The sequence below is a fragment of the Mus caroli genome, unplaced genomic scaffold (genome assembly GCF_978045245.1).
Source record: "Mus caroli unplaced genomic scaffold, Mus_caroli_1 scaffold_15, whole genome shotgun sequence".
Classification (NCBI taxonomy): Eukaryota; Metazoa; Chordata; class Mammalia; order Rodentia; family Muridae; genus Mus; species Mus caroli.
In genome coordinates this window covers 59,629,051-59,641,419 of record NW_028227270.1, presented here as the reverse complement: position 1 = coordinate 59,641,419, position 12,369 = coordinate 59,629,051, and the positions used below count along the sequence as shown (strand labels likewise).

Genomic DNA, 12,369 nt, shown 5'->3' with positions numbered 1-12,369 from the left:
GGAGGCTGAGTGTGGCCAGCTCTTGCTGCATGCCGCCACCCTCCAGGCAAGGGCCCAGGGTGGGCTCCCTGCAAATGTAGGTGTGCCTCTGGACTCTGAGCCCCTCACCAGGGCTGGCCTGTTGCCCCTGGATCTCCTTGATTCAACTCCAAGACCTCTCCCAGTGGGGCTTATTGGTCTTATTTTATAACTGCTTTTAACCTGCTCACCAGGTGTGGGCTTCTTGTTGCTGTTCAGGCTGCTTCCCAGTTTTCAGTCAAAGCTAGATAACTCTTTGCTTTCTGCCTTTCCAGCAAGTGGGATGGGTAACCATGGGGAGCTCCCCACACCTCAGCCTCATTATTTCCTCAGCTGCTCCACACAGGGGAGCTTTTAAAGATAACCTGCTCAATTCTGAGGGCTTCTGGCTGGGGTGGGGGCGGGGAGGTGGAGGGAGAGCGGGGAGGATGAACTGTGCTTCCTGCTGACTGATCCCTGGGGTCCAGCACTTGTTTCAGATCTACTGAGAAAACTCTGAGGGTCACTTTCTGTAGAAGTGGATTGGAGATGCTTGGGAGGTGGCAAGGGCCTGAGGTACTGGGGCCAATGTGTAAGGCTGTTAAAGGAAGGGGTACTGCTGTGGGAAAATGACTCTGTCCCCGTGGTCCAGAAGCTTGGGGTGGTGAAATGCACACGGCACCCTCTGGCAGTGCAGGGAGTTGATGGCATGTCTGCTGAGCTGGAGCCACCAGCTCATGCCACTTTGGGGAAGAGATACCATCATCTGTCTCTGTCCTGATCCCACTCTCCCGTCTGTTACCCCCCGCCCCCCACACACACCAGCTGGACATAACAGGAAGTCCCGTAGGGAACAGGGTGACTCCCTTTGCAGGGAAAAGAGAACAACAGGCAGATGGGTGGAGAAGGGATGATAGATAACCAGGGAAGGGCGTCTACCAGTGATAACAGGGAAAGGATGAGACGGGCTTGCTCTGTTGTCCTTCTCTCTGTTGGGGCGGGTGCTGGGTATCTGTCCTGTCAACACCCTGAACTCCCCTGTGCTTCTGGTTTACTGAGTTTATATTTCACGGTCTTCACAAAGTCATTTCTGAGCATCAGTGCCTTCCTAGGCCAGTGTGCACTGCTGTGCGACTCCAACTCTCCCACGCCACTCTCTTGGGCAAGTGTGTGTTTGCACACACATATGTGCGTGATACTGTTAGTGGATTCACTGGGGCCGGAACATGAGTTCTGGTAGCCCTTATATGCCAGTTTGGGCTACCAGGCCTCTGTGAGCCAATTGAATATGCCAGTTACAGTGAGCAGAAGACAGAGATGCATTCGATGTGATGGTTTTTCGAAGAGGGACAAAGAGATCCTGTGACTCTACTGCCACCAGCTTGTCTTGTTGTGGGGAGGGCTGACCTGAGTAGGTTTAAGCAGAAAACCAGAGTGGGTTGAGTTGTGGTCTCTTGGCCTATGTCATTGTCTAATGACAAACTTCTGTGTACTCTGACAGGTTGTAAATACTATTGAAGGAGACAATTGGTTTCACTGGCTTCAGCCTTTCCCCATATGAGGGTTCCTGGGGAAAATTTCAATTCTTGGGATCCATTGTCTCAATGGTCTGATAGCCCAGGAGGACACAAGCATCTCTCTCTTGAGAACGTCTCAGTTCCTGTCAGGATGGTGACAATACCCAGAGTTAGAGGTCATTTATATCCAGTCTCTTGCAAGGAGAAGTACTTCAGAAGTAACAAATAAGACAGTAATGGCTATAATCAGGGAGTTTGGGACTGAAGGACTGAAGCTATAGCTCTACAGCTGTTACAGGCCTGATGGCATGGTACGAGGTATGACCTGAGATTGGCTGAATCTAAGGGTGCTGACCGGACTCACTGGAAGTCCCATGGAGTACTTGGAACTGATCAGGCCACCCTGAACTGTAATAAAACTGTTTCTGAAAACAAATTACAGAAGTATAAAGTAGGCTTGTACCTGCTTCCCTGTTCAGACTGTCTGTGGGGGCCCTGGCTTGTGAGTGCTCAACACTCTGCTGACGAGGTTGGTTCAAGCAGTGGATGAATTCTTCCCTAGGATCCCCTAAACACATTGGCTTTTCTCAGCATATGACTCAAATAATACACTTAAATTCCCAATCCTTGGAATTTTACAACTTGGCCAACCCTGTTTTTATTGAAGAAGGGGAAGGGGGCTCCTTGTTCTGATGTTCATGTGCCACACACATCTGCGGTCGGTCACACCTTTCTTCAGCACAGCTGGATACCTTCAGGTTTCAGAGAACGTGGTGGTAAGCCTGTAGCCCACAGCCATTAGCCAGGCCCACAGTCCTGTCAAACCACACTACCTTTAATGATGTTGGAAGCAGAGGTGTCAAAAAGGAAGATCTGAGGGTTGAGTTGATTTCTTCCTGGTAAGTTTTAATTGATTCTGGGAAGGTGTGTGCAGGTTCTGAAAGCACAGGATGTCATTGCGGACTGATGGGGGTCTATGGGAGACTCCCCAGATGTATTCAGGAAGAAGAGCTTCTTAGCAGGATACTGTGAGCTAGCTGGGAAAGTCTGGTGCTCAGGGTTTGGGAGTCTTGCCAGCAGGGCAAGGTGTGAATTAGCCTTGCAGGCTCCCAGGGAGGCGGGAAGGAAGTGTCACTTGTGAGCTGTGGGAGGATCTGGGAAGATGGACAGGGACAGCAGGGGACATAGCAGTTTTCCAGACCCCTGCCTCTCTTCTCATCTCTTCCTGTGATGATGAAGGTGTGGAAGACAGGAAGACCCAGCTGCTTGAAGGCCAGGGCAGAGAGAAAGTTGGCTGGGAGAAGGCTTTTGTAGATAACTGGGGGTGGGGTGGGGTGGGGGTGTTGCAGGAGGGAAGAATGCTAATCCTGGTAATAATTATGCAGCTCATTAGGGGTCTCTCTCTGACCCTTGCGGCTTCTGGTGATATTGTGCTTTTATACATGGGGAAAACAGAGTCAGAGAAGTTAGGTTGGAGAGAGTAGAGTCTGAAATAACAAGTCCCACATCTTAAAAAAAAATTCCAAATTTCCTGTGATCACAATTACCCTGTTTAGCAAGTACAATTCATGTAAATATGTCAAAATCCGTCCCTTCCCCCCAAATAGGCAGCTTGAAACCCTTATACTTGTAAGCATTCCTTGTAAGGAATATCCTGCCTGCGTCTGCAAGCATGCATGTATTTATGGAGATTTGTACATGTGTAGGTAGCTGCACATATAGATGCATATATGTGTATACTCAACTAATGTGTGTGACATACACTAGAGATAGAAATATGTACATGTCTTAGTATTAGGGTTTTACTGCTGTGAACAGACACCATGACCAAGTCTTATAAAGGACAGCATTTAATTGGGGCTGGCTTACAGGTTCAAGGTGGGAGCATAGCAGCTTCCAGGCAGGCATGCTGCAGGAGAAGCTGAGAATTCTACATCTTCATCTGAAGGCTGCTAGCTGAATACTGGCTTCCAGGCAGCTAGGATGAGTATCTTTCTTTTCTTTTTTTATTTTTTTTTATTTTTAATATTTTTAATACGTATTTTCCTCAATTACATTTCCAATGCTATCCCAAAAGTCCCCCATAGCGCCCCCCACTTCCCTACCCACCCATTCCCATTCTTTTGGCCCTGGCATTCCCCTATATTGGGGCATATAAAGTTTGCAAGTCCAATGGGCCTCTCTTTCCATTGATGGCCGACTAGGCCATCTTTCGATACATATGCAGCTAGAGACAAGAGCTCCGGGGTACTGGTTAGTTCATCATGTTGTTCCAACTATAGGGTTGCAGATCCCTTTAGCTCCTTGGGTACTTTCTCTAGCTTCTCCACTGGGAGCCCTGTGATACATCCAATAGCTGACTGTGAGCATCCACTCCTGTGTTTGCTAGGCCCCGGCATCGTCTCACAAGAGACAGCTATATTTGGGTCCTTTCAGCAAAATCTTGCTAGTGTATGCAATGGTGTCAGCGTTTAGAAGCTGATTATGGGATGGATCCCTGGATACGGCAGTCTCTAGATGGTCCATCCTTTCATCACAGCTCCAAACTTTGTCTCTGTAACTCCTTCCATGGGTGTTTTGTTCCCAATTATAAGAAGGGGCACAGTGTCCACACTTTGGTCTTCATTCTTCTTGAGTTTCATGCGTTTAGCAAATTGTATCTTATATCTTGGGTATCCTAAGTTTTGGGCTAATATCCACTTATCAGTGAATACATATTGTGTGAGTTCCTTTGTGATTGTGTTACCTCACTCAAGATGATGCCCTCCAGGTCCATCCATTTGGCTAGGAATTTCATAAATTCATTCTTTTTAATAGCTGAGTAGTACTCCATTGTGTAAATGTACCATAATTTCTGTATCCATTCCTCTGTTGAGGGACATCTGGGTTCTTTCCAGCTTCTGGCTATTATAAATAGGGCTGCTATGAACATAGTGGAGCATGTGTCCTTCTTACCGGTTGGGACATCTTCTGGATATATGCCAAGAAGAGGTATTGCTGGTAGGATGAGTATCTTAAAGCCCATACCCACAGTGAGAAAGCCCACTCCAACAAGGCTACACCTCTTAATAGTGTCACTCCCTGGGCCCATGGCTGACCACTGTTTAACACAGAATCTTCTAGGTCTTCCCCTAACAGTTTTTGCCGTCTCATTTGTGAACTGACCACTGTTGGATTGATTGTACCTCATACATGTTTGTTTACCATATGTGTAACTGGTGCCCATGGAGGCCATAAGAGGGCACAGGATCCCCTGGAACTCCCCTGGAGTTCTAGATGGTCGTGAACTGCCATGCTGATCCTGGGAACTGAACCCTGGTCCTGTGCAAGAACAGTCAGTTATTCTTAACCACTGAGCCATCTCTGCAGCTCCAAGGTGTGCCTTGTATATAGTAGCACTCATGCTTTCTACTGCACAGTTCTGAGTTTTTGTTTTTTTTTTTTCGAGACAGGGTTTCTCTGTATAGCCCTGGCTGTCCTGGAACTCATTCTGGAGGCAGAGGCAGGCGGATTTCTGAGTTTGAGGCCAGCCTGGTCTACAAAGTGAGTTTCAGGACAGCCGGGGCTATACAGAGAAACGCTGTCTCGAAAAACAAAAAAAAAAAAAAAAAAAAAAAAAAGTTGGGGGTAAGCTTTTATGAGCCAGGCGTGGTGGCGCAAGCCTTTAATCCCAGCACTCGGGAGGCAGAGGCAGGCAGATTTCTGAGTTCTGAGTTTTAATAAATGCATAGAATCGTGTAACATACTCCCCATCCTGCGATCTTATTTCCCATCCAAGCCTTGTGGAGCTTCCATCCCCCTCTTCTGTGCAGGTAATGGTCTGTTTTCTGTTCTGGTATTCTGGCCCTTCTCAGAGAGATCTAGAAATAGTAGAATCATAGCATGTAGGCTTTTTCAGTTTGGCTGGCATAATGCATTTGGACTTGTGTGTACAGTTGTCTGTATTCATAGTTCACCCCCTTTTTATTGCTGTGTAATACTCTATTGTGCCCAGTTTATGCATTTATAGCTGTGGGTTGTGTGGATGTCAATGGCATATTACAGTGATCAGTTATCCATGGTCACGCTCAGCAAATTTCGCCATTTTAATATTTATTGTGCTATGCTATAATTACTCTATCTCCTTTTATTTAAGTCTTGTACTAGGCTTGATTTATCAAATTATCTTAGATGTGTATGTAAAAAATGACTGTAGTATGTGCAGTATTAATGCTGTGTGTTTCATGACTTGCCTGTGGCCCAAGGCCTCCACTGGAGTTTGTGTCTTGTCCTCTATGGATAAGCAGGTATTACTGAGCTGGTATTTGGATTCCCACTAATGGTGGGTAGGATGCCTTCTAGATAACTGATATTAACCAAATGTATTTGGTATCTCTTTTGAGGGCAAAGGTTTTTGCGTGTTATGTGCTCCTTATAATTTTGCAGTGTGTACCCTTCATGGTGATGTTGGTTGGTTGTTGGCATATATATTTTTGCAACCTACTTTTAATAAGGGTTCAACCTCTCCTTCAGCCCACCACGCAGCAGAGATAGTGGAAGAGAAGAGTTACTAGGATGAGGGGAAATAGACCTGTTCAGCAATGGTTCTTTGGGGGTGAGCTCAATCTAATTTGGAAGCAGTTTAGTTCCTTAGCGAACACCAAATCCAACTCGGCAACTGCAGATCTGACCAGTCCTCTAGGCAGGCAGACAGCACACATGAACTGGCAGCTGTAGTTCAATCCTGAAGGAATTGCAAGACTGGCCAACCAGCCTGAGGTGGGGCCGAGGAGGTGGCAAGCTGCCTCAGGAACCTCACTAGCAGTTCTTGGGCGAGCTTCTCTCAGTAGCAGTTTTACCACAAGTTGAGCTCAACAATGCTATGTAAGGTGAACCAATAATACACTGTTCATGAAGAATAGGGCGGTGGAACAAACCAAACCAGTGCTCTGTGCTCGTCTCCCACTGTCTGTGGGGTCATTTTTATACTCCGTCCTCATGGGTCCTTCCTCTTGTTGGCAATCTCCAAACATCCTTTCACCCGTGTCTGCTTTAGCAAGACACTGTTTGACACATGAACTTCCCAAAGAAGCTTGAAGTTTTCACATCAGTTGGTGGTGCCACCGTCAGTCACAGGACACCATTCTGGTGATGTCACATCATCATCATCATATGATCCTTAATTGGTCTCCACTGTGCTCTCCCATGAGTGACAGACCTTCTTTGGTGTTGAGCAACTTTGGAATATTCACATGAATATTTCTCTAAACATGCAGAATCCAAACTAAACCATCTCTTTATGCTTCTCTCGATTCCAAAGACAGTTGGGGTACAGCAAGACTCCTTAGTACTGCTTGATGGTGAGGCAGAGCAGGGCTGGGACCCACTGAGCATGCTCACCTTAGATAGGAGACTACACACTGATGGCCCATGGATTATGAAAATAAATTCTATTTATGTGCTCTAAAAGCTAAGCCAGATGTATACCTTCACCCTTGGGAGAGGGAAGTGTCCGTGGGCTTCCTTAGTGGCTCGTATCTTTCTGTTGATGTGATATTGGTGTCCTAGCGATCCGTACACGCCTAGAGGTGTGTGGAAGGTCGTCACCATTTAACCAAGGCTTGCATTTTCTGAAGCATGTCTGTCTGGGGCAGATGAGGTGGGATATGGTCCCCAGCAGGTTTATGTCTTGTAAGTTTAGTCCTTAGCATGGTGGTGTTTTGGTGGTTAGAACCTTTAACAAATCAGGGCAGCGGATGTAATAAGGTCATGGGGGAATCCATCTTCATGAATACATTAACAGTCATGTGGGAGTGGGTCATATCTCATAGCAAGGGACTAATTCCAGAGAGAGTGGGTTAATTGGGCTCTTTCCCAGACTCTCCCCTCCTGTCCCTCCCCATGACCTCTCCTTCTTTCCTGTGTTCCTGCCATGGTGCCATCCACCATGTTGAGGTGTAGCTACAAACTCATCCTCAGAAGTGAAGCAGATGAGGTCCCACCAATTTTGTGATTTCCAGTCTTTCGAATTCTTGGTTGAAGAAATCTCTCATGTGCATCTAGCCTCAGGCATTTTGTAATAGTAATGGACAGTGGATTAGAGAGACCCAAGGAGCTTGCTGGTCTTGGGTGCTGAATCTGTCCTCTCAGAGCTTAGCAGTCCTTGCAGCATGGTGGGTCCATACGTCCAAGATGGCAGCTTGGTGCTGCAGGAATGTTCCTGCTTTAGCACAGGTGCTCTTTGGGCTGGTGGAGCAGGCCGTGTTCCACACATGTACAGTTAGCTAAACCCTAGCAAGCACAAAACATCTCTCTCCAGCTGAGGTAGACTCCTTTCCTGGAGTTTGATATCTTCTGATTCCAGGTCTTTAAGGAAGAAGGTGATCTGCAGAAAGACCCGCTTAGCCTTTAAAAGACACTGGAATGGATGCACATTTAGAACTGACTTCCATTAACAAGTATCTCAAGGCAGCAACCTCGTATTTTTCTTGGAGACTTTCCAAGCACTGAGCTGCTTTTTTGAACTGATGCTGGTTGGATTATTGGTACTTCCCTGGGGTGATTTTTCACAGCTCTCTTTTCTTACAAGTGACATCTTAAACACTTACACGTTGAAGCACATTAAGCCCGGAGAAAATCCTAGGCTAGGAAGTGATCTTATGGCGCCGGTCTTGTCTGGAGTTGGTCCTTTACTGACCAGAATGCGGAAATAGCGCATTTTCCTTTGAACTGCGGTCTGCTGACCTGAAAATGAGAAATGAAGTTTCAGAGACATTCTTATTGCACATGTGCCTCTGATCCCTCAGTATTTCAGACAGCTGTGCATAGATGGTGTGAGTTCCACACAGCAAGCCCGATGCTAAACTAATAACTCTGAGTAGGGTAGTTAAGGCCAGCTGACTGAACGCTTGTCTCTATTTGGCCTGAGAAAAGAGATTGTTGTTACACTGAGCCCACTAATACTCTTTTCACTAGGAGCCATGTTACTGTGCTAGCCTGCTTTTTTCTGGAATGTTCTTCCCTCAAGAATCACATACTTAGCCGGGTGTGGTGGTGCACGCCTTTAATCCCAGCACTCGGGAGGCAGAGGCAGGCGGATTCCTGAGTTCGAGGCCAGCCTGGTCTACAAAGTGAGTTCCAGGACAGCCAAGGCTACACAGAGAAACCCTGTCTCGAAGACCAAAAAAAAAAAAAAAACCAAAAAACCAAAAACAAAAAGAATCTCGTACTTAGCAATGATCTCCTTCAAACTTTGTTTAACCAGTCTCTTACTCAGTGAAGCTAAGCTGACTACTCCATCTAAAGTACTTCTTTTATTTATTTATTTTTGTTTTTGCAAAGATGGCATAACTGTGAAGACGGAAGCTCCTGCCCTTCTAGATTATAGTTTAAAATGCCTGTGTGGATGTTGTGCATGTGCAATGGTGTTTGGGGTGTCAGTCAGTGACCCCCAACTCTGGAGGAAGGGTCTGGGTGGCTCTAGGGAAGACAGAGTTCTGTATCCCTGACTGCAGATGACATTCTTTACCTACAAGGACTGCAGTGAGGCCACCTGGAGCAAAGGTACCAGCCTGAGTGGTCCTGGAGAGAGCCAAGGGGAGACCTCTGCCTTTGTCCTGGGCAGCCCATGATTTCTGTGTGGTATGATTTCTTCTCCTGCTCCACGTCTCTTCTTTCACTTCTGCCATTTTAAATGGCAGGAAAATGTTTGGTATGGATAAAGGTCTGGTGCCTCTCTAGCTATTCAAGCAGTGCTTTCTCACCTACAGGATCACTATCTGGAGAACAGGCCCTGAAACCAGTGCACACTGAAGCAGACGCTGTGTCTATGACCACAGCCAAAGCTTTCCTCTCAAGTGCTTGGGACTGGGCAGATAGATACAGTTTGCCTTCCTCTGTGTGTCTTGCCACTGTTGCTACTTTCACTGTGATTGACGCCACATCCGTGTAGCATTTCCCAGAGTGTGAGGAATAAAGCAAGCCTTGACCCTGCCCCTTCAGTGTGGGTAGCTGGCAGAAGAGGAAGAAGCTGGCCTTCAGTGTCTGTGAGATACTACCCATCCCTGTAGTCAGCCCTCTGTAAGGGGCTTGAGTTTCAAATCTGCAGATTGATTTTGAGTTAGCTTCGGGCAGGGTTTCTATGAAGCACAGTGACCATGTTAGTCACTCTGAGGGTCAGAAAATGCACTTGCTTTTCTTGACCCATTTTGAAACTGGAAGACAGAGTTATTCATATAAGGCTGCAGACATGCCTTCTTAATATTGATGACTGATGAAAACTTCCAGCTATGGTATCTTCAGGAATTTTATAATTATTTTCTTCTGGGGGCTGGAGAGACCTGAGTTCAAGTCTTAGCTCCCACATAAAAACCTGAGCACGGTAGCACATTCCAATCCTAACATTAGGGAAGTGGAGACAGAAGTGTTCTTGGAGCTTGCTGGCCAGCCATTCTGAACTAGTCTCAAAAAATAAGATGGGGGGTGTGTGTGTGTGTGTGACTTCCTTCTCATCTCCACGTGTATGCAGACAGATTTGTACCCACATACAGAAAGACATACCTTCAGACAAAAAAAAAATATCAACTTTTTAAAACTCCACCCTTCCTTGGGAATTGTGACATCTGGGGAGAACCTAGTGAGTCTGTCTCTGTTACTATGTTCTGCTGAGGGTGGCCTTCCGAAGAGGATATGCAGAGGGAACCTTCCCGAGGTGGGTAAGAACAAGCCTCCTGGGTAGACTCTACTGGGTCCTTTGAAGGTCGGCCTCTCTGGAACAAAGGTAGCCGGAGTGGTGACTTCTCCATATTCAAGCAAGATTGACTCCCTTTCAAAGGAGGTTTTTAAGTAATTTCCTTCCCCAGGGGGTGGAGCAGCTGCGAGCCAAACATTAGCTTTGGGCCTTTTAAAAATAGAGGCTGATGCGTTTCAGAAGTGCTTACCCTCTGAATAGTCAAGTGGAAGCATGGGTATGTCTTAAAGTGTTTATCTAACCCTCGTGGGAGTTGGGGGTACAGGGAGAGAGAGAGAGAGAGAGACGAGGAGGAGGAGGAGGAGGAGGAGGAGGAGGAGGAGTGGGAGGAAGAAGAGGAGGGAGAGGTGGAGGATGAGCCAGGAGGGAGAAGAGGGAAAGGATGGGGGAGGGGGAAAAAGAGAAGGAGGAAGATGGAGAAGAGCTTTGCACAAAATGTTCCTAAGGAACAAGAAGGTCTGTTGCTTCTGTTCTATAGTGTGGTGGGCTGAGTGCTAGTCATTTCCACTGCTGTGTGGGTCGGGGCTGGTGTATTCATTGGGTACCTTCTGAATGTGTGTGTGTGTGTGCGCGTGCGCGCGCACGTGCGCGTGGTAGAGGGCAAGTCTGAGGATGGGCAAGCTTTTGGTAGCGGCCAGTACACATCTCTGCTGGAACTCTGACTGTGCTAGCGGGATCTCCCCGTGGTTTATGATTGCGTGGAGCATGCAGGAAAGCTCACAGAAAGTTGCAGATGCTGAAATGAGATAGAGACCTGACTCCTTGAATGAGAGATCAGCTCAGAGGAACCCCACAGGCATCACCCGTTGCTGTGTTACAAATCCCTGAGAGAAATACCTGAAGAGGGAGGGAGGGAGAACTGATGGGTGCATTCCTGTATCTCAGGATTTGCCAGGGTGAGGTCTCTAAGGCTCAAGAGTTCCAAGCCACTCTGAGCTACACAGCCAGCAAGACTCTGCCTCATTAAAAACAACAAAAAACAAAAAACAAAAAAAGAAGGCAAGATTAAAATGTTTTGGTCATTTGCTTGGAGGCTTGGCTTGGCTAATGCAGAACACCATGGCAGGAAGTATAGGACAGGGATCTGCCTGTCTGTGGAGGTCAGGAGGCAAAAGGGAAAGGAAGGGCTGGAGAGATGGCTCTGCAGTTAAGAGCACTGACTGCTCTTCTGAAGGTCCTGAGGTCAAATCTCAACAACCACATGGCGGCTCACAACCATCGGTAACGAAATGCGTTTGAAGACAGCTACAGTGTACTTACATATAGCAATAAATAAATCTTTGGGCCAGGAGTGAGTGCGGCTGGAGCGAGCGGGGCTGGAGTAAGTAGAACCAGAGAGAGCAGAGGTCCTGAGTTCAATTCCCAGGAACCACATGATGGCTCACAATCATCTCTACAGCTACAGTGTACTCATATACATAAAATAAATAAATCATAAAAAAAGAAAGATAGGGGTCCCAGTAGACCCCGGGAGGCCACAACCCAGTGACTTGACTTCCTTTGTCCAGGCTCTGCCTCCCTAAAGTTCTCGCTGTCTCCCGTAGTGCCACCAGCTAGAGGCAAAGCCTTTTGCATGTGGCTCTGCAGGTCTATACTCCCAGAACCGTAGCAGTCCGTTTTGAGGTAGGAGTCTGAACAGGTGCCGTTGGGTTGACGTGGGTTTTTTTTTTTTTTTTGCATTGTACTAACATAGCACAGAGTGAAGACGTCTGATGCATGGTTTCTTCCTCCACACAGGCATTGCTGAGTGCTTGCAAAGGCCTGTGTGCTTGCTGGCCAGGTTAGGACTTGAGGACATGCTTTAAATGTTATTTTAGTAAGGACGTTGTAGTGCCATTCAGCATGGCCGGTATCCCCTGGTTTTTATGAGCAGTCAGCCAACAGCCAGGAACCCCAGGGCCAAATCTGTCTACTCTTGCTGTTTAGAAAGCCAGTATGCAGAGAATGACTTTTTACATTTCTGAAGATCTATTTTATGCAGAGGAGTCCTCTACCTACAAGTACACCTATATACCAGAGGAGGACATCAGATCATATTAGAGATGGTTGTGGGCCACCAGGTTGTTGTTGGGAATCGAACTAAGGACCTCTGGGAGAGTAGACAGTGTTTTTAACTGCTGGGTCATC

At 47.0% G+C, this 12,369-nt stretch overlaps 1 protein-coding gene across 3 annotated transcripts in view; it reads left to right on the top strand.

The window, feature by feature from the left end:
- Dapk1 (death associated protein kinase 1) overlaps positions 1-12,369 on the top strand; it is a 162,779-nt gene that overhangs the window by 17,437 nt on the left and 132,973 nt on the right. The gene's annotated exons all lie outside the window — the stretch shown is intronic.